This window comes from Miscanthus floridulus, chromosome 2 (genome assembly GCF_019320115.1).
Source record: "Miscanthus floridulus cultivar M001 chromosome 2, ASM1932011v1, whole genome shotgun sequence".
NCBI classification, from domain to species: Eukaryota; Viridiplantae; Streptophyta; class Magnoliopsida; order Poales; family Poaceae; genus Miscanthus; species Miscanthus floridulus.
The window spans coordinates 18,812,696-18,825,233 of record NC_089581.1 but is presented as its reverse complement, the minus strand read 5'-3'; the positions used below and the strand labels follow the sequence as shown (position 1 = coordinate 18,825,233).

Here is a 12,538-nt window from a genome sequence, read left to right as displayed (position 1 = left end):
GCGCAAAGGCCAATTGGGCTTCGGGGAATACGATCTTAGACTTAGTGATCGAGCTTCAAGTTCTGTATCAATGCTTTTTATGAGACTAGTGACATATAGGTAATTTGTAGGATCAGAGTTCCATCTGTTGCTGATTCTGTTTCTTAAAGAGAGGATTGCAATCAGGTGGTCTTCGCTTGTCGATCTGTGGTTGTTGCAATCATCATTGCGAAAATTGATATCTTTAGGTGAGGTTTTGCAAGCTAGGATACTTTGAACGGTGAAGTTGTCTGCACTGCACTGGGACAATTACTGGTACTTTAGTGAGTTATTATCATTTCTGGCAATATTTTTATTGTCGAACAATGCAGGAGAGAATTTTTATTGTCGCACAATGCAGGAGAGCTGCGTGTCATTTCGATAATTGGTTTGAACTATGAGCTATTGTAGTAGAAGTTTTCATCTAGAGGGGAGTAGTATGCTAAAATATTTGTGGTCTAGAGTACTTTGATGTGCACAACAACGTTTATAACGGGCGTACCCAGTGCAGAGAGCTCCCGCTCTGTACGGGGTCTGGGGAAGGGTGTTAGTGGCAGACCTTACCCTCGCCTGTGCAATGCGAGGAGACCGTGACTCGAACCCGGGACCTTCCGGTCATAGGCGGTAAGACTCTACCGCTTGCGCCAGGCCCGCCCTTCGCACAACAACGTTTATAACATTTTGAAATGTTTCTGCTGGGGTAGTTAAAGTTAAGTGTTCATATGAATGCAATGTGGCTATCTTGTAGTTAAAGTCCAGCCATTCATAAGTTTCCAAGAATGGTATTGAGAATCAGTCACGCCCAGGGCCATGCTTAACAGTTCACAGATTTATGTTTCTGGGAACTCTGTTCATTATGCTTGAATGAGTTCATTTCCACAATAATTTACTGTAGTTGCCTTATGAATCCCATTGGTGGCACTATGTTACTTAAGATAGGTGTTACATTTTTTGCAGAATTTGGTTTGAAATTTGAACTACTAGAGACTCTAGTTCGAATGGTCATGGCCTGGTGAAACTACTTTTATAGCACCACAGTTTGAGAATTTTATGTAACTTTGATCTGTTGAGCCGAGGTTGTCAAGTGGGCATATGAATGTAGAGTCGTTATATCGTGGTTATAGTTGAGACCTTGCTAAGGTCCCATGTTCGGAGTCAATGTTCTGGGTATCAAAACCGGGTATGCTTAACATTTGGCTATGTTTGTGGAACTTCAGTTTCAACACTAATTTTTGGCTGGCTTAAAATAGTTGACTCGTGAATCTAATTAGTTGTTTCTGCAGAATTACCAATGTTACCGCCAATTATTGCTAAGGTCTTTAAATTCTTCTGTATACAGTTGTGATATGGAGTTTCTGTATACAGTTGTGAGAATGCCAAGATGAAAGGAAAAGCTCCATTGGAGTGCATGGCCTGGCAGGCAGGCTGCTAGCACAGGAGAAAGTGGTAGTAGATAGATTACATAGCATGGGTATCCTAAGGGGAATTTTCTTTGAGGAAGTCATTTCTTCCCATCAAGATTTCAGAAATGCAAGCACTGCAACATTGTGTAGAAAGTTGGAAGAAAATTGATCATGCTTAACCTCTGGACCAAATGAAGTGAGATATTTCTCATATTGCTCTGCTAACTAAATCTCGAGTGTAATCGATTATCATTGTCTGAATACGCTGCTCTTATCGTACAGAAATTTGTGAACTGTGCTCTTAAATCTCATTGTTGTACCATGCCTTGTAGGTTGTAGGATTAGACAAACCAAAGTAATCTCCTTTGCATATTACACTCACTACATTTCTGCTTTGAACGCAAATTTAAATCTTCTGACATGAGAATAGCTAGGGCTGTAAATCTCAGTTTTACTGTTTGAAGTTAGTTTAGAGAACACAAGTGAAAAACATTACTTCATTCAATTGTTAAAGAATTTAGTATTGTTGAATAAAAAGAGTTATGCTCTCGGTTGCTTCATGTTGTAACATTTTGATGATTCATGAATAATCATGACCAATCTCAGAGCTATACTGGATTGTAACTTTGTTATACATTGTGCATGTAGAAGTTTTCACTTGCCATTGTTTAGCTAGCAATGTGTTGTGTTGTGAAATTATTGAAAGGGATGTGACGCCTAAGAGGGAGGCGGGGGTCGAATTAGGCAATTTAAAACTCTAACTTTAAACTATGGTCTCTTTTTCTACCCTTAGCAAAACCTATGCAAAAGATAAATTATCTAAATGTGCAACTACGGTTTTGCTAGTGTGCTGCTATCTCTACCGCAAAAGGAGTTATGCAAACAATGTAAATGCGGAAGCTAAAGAGTAAGGTAGATATATGCAAACTCCCGTTGACGACTCCGGTATTTTTACCAAGGTATCGAGAAGCGCGCAAGCTTCCCCCTAGTCCTCGTTGGATCCCCTCGCAAGGGCCAAGCTCTCGGTCGGGTAACTCTGTGGATAGCCCTGGGCCTTCCCCACGTGCAAGTGGATCTCTGGTGTGTCTTTCGGCAAGCCTCTCCCGGATCGCTCTCCGCCGTCTTCACTATCAAGCTTCTGGCCGAACCGCCGCAGGCCTTGTTCCCTTCGGTACATGGTGGCGGCCACACCACAAACGCGGTTGGTGTGATCTCGTAAGACTACAAGCCCCTCTGATGTACAACAATGGTGCGCGCAAGCACCGAGTGGTAAGAGGTATGCAAACCCCACTAAACACTAGGCCTAAACCTAAAGCATGCGCATAAGCGGTGGTCTAATCAACCTAAGCACTTCGCAAAGCACCTACGTTAATCACCTAATGAATTACTAAGTACTATACAAGTGGAGATCACTAAAATGGTGTATCAACACCATTGATATGTTTCCTCAGCTCACACTCTTCAAATGGCCGGTTGGGGGTCTATTTATAAGCCCCACTGAGAAAGTAGCTGTTGGGGACGAAATTCTGTTTTTCTGCTACTGATCGGACGCTGCTTTCGTCCTGACCGGACGCGTCCGGTCGTCCCGACCGTTAGAATCGCGATCAACTGATTGGACGCTGATGGCGTCCGATCGCAACTTCGCCGCTCTAGAATCTCTCTATACTCGATCGGACGCTGTAGTCATGCGTCCGGTCGATTTGCCGCCAGCGTCCGGTCAGTGCTGAGTCTCCGGTCAGTGCTGAGTCTGTTGCCGGGATGATGAACAATGACGTTGGTGCGTTCGGTCACTTTTAGTCCTCAGCGTCCGATCGCTGCTTGCTGACGCTTGTTGTTGCCGAGCCTCTTGATCCAAGCGTCCGGTCGCTGTAAGAGCTGCGTCCGGTCACCACTGTGAGCTCGTTTCTTCGCGATCTTGCGTCTGACTTGGTTCCTATCTTCGTGCTTGGAACTATACTTGATATCTTGGGTCTTTTCTTATGCTTCAAGGGTCTTGCTTATGGTGTTGATCATTGGATCATCACGTCGCCTTCGTCCAAGTCACGTCTTGCACCCTATTGGACTACAAAACAATCACTTACAAATCCATTGGGTCAATTTGGTTGTGTTGGTCATCAAACACTAAAATCCAAAATAAATGGGCCTAGGGTCTATTTTTCTTACAATATCTCCCTTTTTGGTGATTGATGACAATACGACCAAAGCGAGCAAATAATAACAATTTAGAATTTAAAAACTATCTACTTGCTAGGATGCAATGCAAAGGGCAAGGTTATATGATGCTAAATGATACCAATTGTAAGACTAAAAGATACCAATTGTAAAGCTAAAAGGTATCACATGTAACATCTTTGAAAACTTATCTTGCTCTTGCAAGAGTAACCATGTGGCATTATGGAATTAAGCCTAGCTTTTTTGTCATACAAATTCTCCCTATTACATAGAGTAATCCATAATCCACTATTCTCCCTTTCTCGGACCATTACATCTTGTAAATTATTATGATCTTGATTTTGGTTCTATAAATTAATGCTTGCTTTTGGTTCTTTAAATTCTTCCCCTTTGGAATCAAACACTGAAAAGGAAGATATTAGTAGCATAAGGGAGGGTCAAACTTTGTGAACCTTTGTATGTGGAGTGGAATAGGTCACAAAATTTGACTCTCACATTACATAGACTAAGCTCCCCCTAAATATATGCATACATAAGGTGGAAGGCAAAGCACATGCATAATTGATAAATTATTACTCAAGAGAATTTAATCTATATAATGCATGGAGAAAGCATATAAATAAAAAAGTGAAATCAACATGATAATATCGGTTTAGAAATACCACATGTGGAAACCAATTTGATTTCTACCACTTGCAATAGGTGGTGGATGTTTGATGCTTAACTCCGAGGACTCCATTTTCCTTGCAATGAGACTACTATACACATGATAAGCTTGTAAAAGGTGTTAGTCTCAAGGCATCCAACTTATAGAGTAGCCTCCCCCTAAATTTGTGCACACAAGTATGGAATACTTGTAGGAGACGTGCACATTGATTTAGAATAAAAAATACCACTTAAAAGATGACATCACATGAATGTGAAAATTATTTTCGAAAGTAATATTCTAGAGAAATTATCTATAATTTGGACTTTGGCACATATTAGATGAACAATTTTAAAATAAGCTATGTGTTGTGCTCCTAAATAATTTAAACCATATAGGTTTGCTCCAAGGGTTAAGAGTGAGAGCGAGCAAGCCTACCATAAGATATACCTAGTGTATGCATGACAAATGATTTAAGTATGCAAATACAAACCTAGGCATGAAAAGGAACTAGATGCTAATTGAGATTGTAAGAAATTAAATCTAGTTACCTAACATGGGAAGGAGAATTTGGGTCTATAGTATTCACTAACCCACTTGGCAATTATCTTGTCCATAATGATGCACTCCATGAAATACACCCATACTTTACCAAGTCTCCAAATTCTCCAAAGTCCATTGAACTTCTCACTTTCCTTTCGGGATTCAGATCTTTTTTGTGCTCTTTATGTTGGAAATGATCTTCCTTTGACACCAAAATATGTTTGGCCCCATTGTTGGCTTGCTTGTTTACTTTGATGGCCACCACCTTGTCATTTTTCTTCTTCTTCAAGAGATAAGGTGTGGAAGCCTTTTTGTCCACCTTGTTGGTGTAGGTGTTGGAGAACTTGCTTGTTTGCTTTTTCTCTTTCTTCTTTGCTCCTCCCCCATTCTTCACCGTGCACTCATAGGACTTGTGGCCTTCCTTGTGGCATACGTAGCAAACCACGGTTTGTCCTTCATCAAGCTTCTTCACTCTCTTGACGGTGTTATCTTGATGACGTTGGGCTTGCTCCGTCTTGCATTTCACTTGAGTCAAGTCCTTGGTGAGGCGAGTCACTTCTTGCTTGGGTTGCTCATTCTCCATTGCAACCTTTTGTATGCATGTATGTACAACAACTTTCTTAACACAAACTTGGTTGCACTAGGGTGAGTCTAAACATAAACCATTGCAAGAAGTAGAGGCATCCTTTTTAGGCATGTCAAAAATTAAACTTTTCTTTTTAGGTGTCTCGGTGAGGGTTGTACCGATGGCTTCAAGATTAGCAACTTTATTAGTTAGCTCATCATAATATTTGCACATAGTTTCCATTTTAGCAAGCAAACTTTTATAAGCATCTTGTGAGTTAGCTAACTTTTTCTTTAATTTTTTATTTTTCTTTTGTTGACTAGTACAAACTTTTGCAAAGTTAAGATTTTCTTACATAATTTCATCATAAGAAGGTAGTTCATCATCACTATCACTATTATTGTCACTATCACTAGGGATAGACTTTTTGTTACCTCGTGCCATAAGGCACACACGTGAAGTGCTCGATGATGAGTGCTTGTGCCCTCGCCTCTTATGATGGTCTTCTTCTTCACTTGAAGAATCATCCCATAACATAGTTTCCATTTATTACTTATTATTTGCATTGATCACAAGAAGTATTACATCACTATTATATTGACTTAAGTTTTATATGGCATGCCGCATGTTTGAAGCGAAGTATCAGGACGAGGCAGGCTCCTCTACTTTCAAAACCATCGGTAATGCAGTTTCAAACATGCAACCTATAATGTGAATACATGATCAAGCACATTGAATTTGGCACAAGAAACTTGAAACTTGGTTGCATACTGATTAGACTAAAAGCTTTTGGTGTTAATTAAGAAAGAAAAATTGAAAAGGTTTGTGTAAATGTCCAAGAAAGAAAAAAAAATGAAACGGACAATGTTCATGATCTGCAACGTTGTGAGACTTTTTCAGTTCATATGACCAATCCGTCAGCAATTTTCCTTTCTTGGATGACTGTGTGAATCCAGTAGCTAGGGAGCTGGTTCTCCGGCGAGGGCAGTTCGGCGGTCGCAGGCCTAGTGCAAACGCTCCTCGCGTCACTGCACTACAGCTGGTGATTTGTGCCTGAACCTTGTATCTTTGTTTCCTCTTAATGAAAAAACACGTCAACAGACGTGTTTTCGTAAAAAGATCTGCAACGTTGTCTGAGTCAAATACAGCATGGTGAGACAAGATTTGTAGACAAAAGTTCTCTTGTATAGACAAGCAGAACCTCTTGACTGCTATACATAATACAGCATCTTATTGTAAAACTACAAAGAACTCCTATGATTGTTTCTGCCGCAAATACCAGCCTTGTGAGACCTTTTCAGTTCATATGACCAATCCATCAGCAATTATCGAGTTCTTCAGTACGACAGTGACGCCGGTTCGGATGTAGAAGCCTTCGGAGGTTCTATCAGCTTCCTCTACACCCTGTAAAACGCAACAGCCAGACAGATTTGGTTTAGAGTTGATGATACATTCTATGAAGATGTATGCATTAGAAAAATAAAAGAACAATACTGGCAGAGGGAAAGAAGATCGTACAACTTGCGATAACACATACATTGTGGCCATCTTATTTTGTTGCAAGTTGCAAACTGCTGGTTATTTTACTGATTTTAGATACTTTTAGTCTGCTAGTCATAAAGAGGTAGAGATCAAGCTTACTTCAGAATTGGAGATTATCACATTCTTCCCTATCCTCGCATTCTTGTCTATGATACACTTTCTGCGGAGAGCAAAAAGGAAGATGTTAGGATTGAATAGTAAAAGATGATGTCAAAGGAGTTAGTGGTAGAAGTAAATTTTTTCAGAGCGCAAAAACGAAGATATTAGGATTGAATAGTCAAATGAGTTAGTTGTAGAAATAAAATATGCATTCATACTGAATCGTTGTATTCTCTCCGATCCCAATAGGAACATTTCCTTCTGCAAGCAGTTCTCCTCTTTCCGCGTCAGTTTCATAATAATCAGCACCAAGCATTACAGTATCCTTCAGGGAAAAAGATGAAAAGATACATTAGCTGCTAACTACAGGACATTGGATCAAATCTATAACACTTACTACTTGTTTCTCTATATTTGTATAATGAAATACTTCAGCCAACAAAGGAAGAGATGTAACCTTGAGGTGCACATTGGAGCCTATCCGAGAACGAACTCCAACAACACTATGTTCTATCCTGCAGTTATCCAAGAAACATCCGTGGGAAATGATTGAATCAGTGATCTGCAGTGACACCAACGTGTTAGAGGGGGGCACATCAAGCAGATAGGATTTCAAGGAATAGTAAATGAATGCCCTAAAAATCAAAATAAGGAAGCAAAGGCATGGGAGCATGGTACTAATTTAAGTACAGATAGAGGGCATAACACCTTACTATTGTTGACCATAGATGGTGGTAGGTTTCTCCGTGATGTGTACATTGGTTTGTCATCGTCGTAGAAACTGAACCTTGGAGGCTGCATGGTTTTATCAAAGGTGAGCAGAAGAGCTCAATGTTTTACAACAACCGCAACACCACAAACGTTCAAAAGAATAATGCCAGAGCTGAGAACATGAATGAACAGGTGTGTAGAAGGGTTTGCTTCAGTACTCCTTTTCTAGAGAAATATAAAAAACTTAAAGCAAAGCAGTACAAAGAGTTACTCGAAGAGTTTGCAGTAAGCCAGTAATCATAAAAGGCATACCTGTTCAGCAAGAGCAAGGTTTGCCTCAAAGAAGGACTTAATAGTTCCAATATCTTCCCAGTAATCATTGAAAAGATAAGCCTGAAATGCCCACCATGATATCAAGTCAAGATTTTGGGACGAGATTATGAAACAGGATTAATACATAACTAAGATGGTGATATGCCTGTCTTTAAATTGTGCAAGATTTGCAGCACAACTGTAACTTAACAAGGAAAATGAAGGTGTTGCTGAAAAGGTTCCGACATACTAGCATGCATGACATTTTTTTGTTGAATGGTCATGCATGGTATATTAAACTTCCCACTGTTTGTTAGCAGGAATGCGAATAGCAAAGTGATGTGATTCTGTTTTCTTGAACTATGCAACCATGCTCAAATAGTGTAATTACTACTTGGAGCCCAATATACTAAATTCATATGTGCACGTACCTTTACATTGATTTCTTTTGCTGCAGCAGGAATTATTTCAGAACCAAAATCATTTGCAGTGGGAAAACGCCATCTGACCAAACGATGATACAGTCCAGGTTAAGATCGACGAGCAATTAAGCAGTTAACTGAATAGAATATTAGAACATAAAATGGAGGATCCTAAATCCCCTTTGTCTGGATTTTTTGGAAGGGTCCCCTTTGTCTGGATAATCCCATAGATAATTTAATGAAACTTTGTGAGCTCCAATGTGTTGAATTCACATACCTTAAAAGGTTTAGGAGTATGTCTTTCTTAAAAATATAGACCCCCATTGAAGCTATGTAAGGTTTGTTTTCTGCTTCCTCCTTTGATAAGCCTAGCACTGTGGTGTCAACTTGCTGCAGACAATAAAAAATAATAAAAATGGCTCACGAGCTTATGTGTTCCTTTAGGGCCCGTTTGTTTCGACTCGCGGCTCCGGCTTCCACTGACAACGCTGTTCATGGAGCCGTTCTCCCTCCCACACTGTAGCACTGTTCACTGGAGTCGTTTTTCTCTCCTTTCTTTTTGCCTCACTGTTCACGGAGCCGGCGGAGCTCGTTTTCCGGCTCCTACGGATCCGCTACAGTGCGTGAACAGTGACAGATCCGGAGCACGCAAGAGCGCTGCCAAAGAGGCTCTTAGTGTAATATACTAGGCATGCCTATCCAGTGGTGTATGTGCTAGAATGCTAGTGGCAATTGGCTTAGGGCCTGTTTGTTAGCCTCTCCTAAAGTTTAATCAGCTAAATCTAGTTCCATTAGTCACTTTTCACCTAAACACTATGATTAAATGGGGCTAAATGAGCTTTAGCCAACTAGTCACCAAATTGTTGCTAAAAGAGACTAAACCTTTTTTAGAAAGGCGGTAAAAGCTTTGCTGGATTTTATTAGACGAAGAAAAAGAAACAAATTTACAAACGGGACAACGAAAAAGGAGAGAAAAAAACTTGCCACCACGGCACTCTGGCCACCCCCTCGACTAGCAGCCCCTGGTGCTGGAAACTGAAGCCGAGCTTCCTACACTACAGCACCAGGAAGGATAAAAGATCTTAGAGACCGAAACCTGGCCAAAACAAGACCCTGTTGATCACTAAAAATAGAACTAAAACTACGGCTGCTGCACTCCCGCATTGGGCCTTGTTGCCAACTGATACGGCTGTAAATCTTCCTTGCAAAGCATCGCTACTAGGCTTGGCTGCATCGACTTGTTCTGAAAAGTTCACCTTTTAGTCACTTTGGAGCCAAATACCCTGACTAAAAGGGACTAAAATGTCTCTTTTAGTTTCTTTCAGATACCCAAACCAAACACCCGTGACTAAAGTTTAGTCCCTGATCTAGATGACTAAAGTTTAGGAGGAGGAAACCAATCAGGGTCGTGCACCCAAAGGACTACAGGTCAGTTGGTTGGAATGCAGGAAAACAAAGTCCAACTTACCATTGCCTTTAATTCGTCTCGTTTTGATTTCTCACTGAATGAAATAACTCTTCTAGTGTCGTCTATCTTCATTAGGCCAAAATCAGATGCCCGGCTGACATAGAAAAGAAACTCATTCATGATCACATCCACAAAGAGACAAGGACCAAAAGGGGTATGGAAATACATGAAAGAGAGTTTAGCGGATGCTCAAAATCAAGATTTTGCCTGTACCATATCAAAGAAAGTATAATTAATATAAACATCTTCTATGGAAAGCCACTTGAGTAGTCCTGTACAGTGACTACTGGCTACTGAAATGGAAAGAGAGTCACCTGCCATCAATTGGCAAACAACAGATACTGATGCCTGCACCTCTTTGCCGATGACTCTGCAAGTGAAATCACCAAAAAAACAATTTTAAAATGTACTACTTAAACAGCCTACTGGGAACAATTTTTTTTCCTTAGGTAATTACCTGAACAAAGTCCATGTAGTCCATACGGTAGAGATGGTCACCAGAAAGAATCAACACATCTTCAATGTCTTTAGATTTTGCATCCTATAAAACGTTAGTGTATTAGCATTTCTGTAAGGAACAATTTTGTGGTATAATATTATAAAAAACAATAGGGAAGCTGAGCAGTCCCTTTGAACTCAACTTTAATTGATGGGACGACCCTCAGATTTGAACTGTGATGATTAAAAAAAAGCAAAGATGGTTTTTGTCATTGCAAGTAATAGAATATTTTCTTTCGCTTCGGGTTTTTTTATAACTGCTTCGGGTACTTGATACTACACTGACACCATATGGGCATGTTTGTACCGTCCATGAAAAAGAAAGCATCGAACCAGGTGGTGTTTGGTTGACCTCCTAAATTTTAGTCGTTGTCCCATCGAATGTTTGATACATGGAGTATTAAATATAGACTAATTACAAAACTAATTGCATAGTTTACGACTAATTTGTGAGACGAATCTTTTAAGTCTAATTAGTCCATGATTTAACAATATGGTGCTACAATAAACATTTGCTAATGACGGATTAATTAGGCTTAAAAAAACCGTCTCGTGGAGTACTGACGGATTATGTAATTTATTTTTTTATTAATATCCAAACACCTCATACAACATCCTTCCAACACATCCTCTAAAATTTAGCGACTTTATTCAAACACCACCTTACATCGAAAAGCCAGTCGAACTGCCGAACAGCATCAGCAGTACCCTGAAACCACCTCTTTCCCTCCGATCCAGGCGTCTGGGTTGCTGCTAGAACCTGAAAAACAGTTGAGCCCCGATCTGTCAAATATACCCTTTTCAGATCACGAGAGTTGAACCACAAATCCTTTGTGGCTTTGTCAGTCATTCCCCAGAGTACTATAGTATATACATGGTCTGGAATCACACCTCGACGAATCCGTCTCCGAAGGCCACGCCATTGGTGCAATCGTAGGTCCCTGGAGAGGTGACGGTTGAGGGACTGCGAGTTGAACTGCGTGAGGATGTACACCTTGTTGATCCCACTGTTTATGCAGTTGCTCATCGGCACGTCGATCAGCCTGTACGCGCCTCCAATTGGCACCTGAAATGCAGAGGAACGGGTTACGGGTGGGCTGCATGTGTCTCCCATTCCACGAATTTAAATCCTCAGACACAACCGACTCACTCACCGCGGGCTTGGCCCTGCGCTTGGTCAGCGGGAAGAGCCTGGTCCCGGCGCCACCGCCGAGGATGACCGCCACCACCGTCTTGGAGTTCCTAGCCTCCAGCGCCTGGTCCTCCGACTGCACCACGCACCCAAAACGAAGACCTAGTGAATTGTCATGGGCTCATGGCTAGCTAGAGCGACGGCCGAGAAGCAGAAGCAGAAAAAGAGCCACTAAAAAAATTTGAAGCCGAGAAAGCAAACTGACGGCGCCCACGGCGGCGGTGGCGGAGGTGGTGGTCTCGGTGGTCGCGACGGACATCCGCACGGAGAGGCGTCTCCTGCCTCCGAGCGCCACCCACGGTCGCGGCGTCACGCTCGCAGCGCCGCCGCCGAGCACGCGCACGCCGGCCGCAGCTGGCGCGGTGGCGGCCACGCGCAGGCCCATCGTCGCGGAATAGCTAGCTGACGCCGAAAGACCGAAACCGACTGGACCTAGGTCGCTCGCGCGCTCTCTCCCTCGACAATGGCCGAGAGAAGCGGCGGTCGTCGTGGCGTCTCCAAGCTCCCCGTGAGTTTTAAAACTTTCCGAGCAGCGCTCGGCAGCGGCATGGAGGCGGTGGAGTGAGGTGGAGCGGAAGAAGGAAGGCGAGGCAGCGACGCATATAAAGCTCTCAGCTACACAAACCAACCGCTTTGCCTCACTGATCTGTAGGCCCTACACGGAGTGCGGCGGGGTTGTCAGTGACTGCGGGGTGGGCGTGAAGTCTGTGGGCGGAGTGGGAGGGGCTTCTCTCGCTGGCTCGCCGGTCGGCACGCTATCCGGCGCGAGGCCTGACGTCCACACGTCGCCTCTCCGCCTGCCGTTCTCGCCTGCTGTTGGCTTCTTTTGGAAGCTCCCGTGCCTCTCATGGGATTCTGCGGGCCCACCGCAGCCACCAGCCAGCCACGGAACGAACGACTCCCAGCTGCTCCAGGGCTTCGGCTCGGCCCCGGTGGCGATTGGCATA

General features: G+C 42.4%; 1 pseudogene; it reads right to left on the bottom strand.

The window, feature by feature from the left end:
* Positions 1-6,390: 6,390 nt before the first annotated feature.
* LOC136519020 (glucose-1-phosphate adenylyltransferase large subunit 1, chloroplastic/amyloplastic-like) lies at positions 6,391-12,167 on the bottom strand (annotated as a pseudogene).
* Positions 12,168-12,538: the final 371 nt, after the last annotated feature.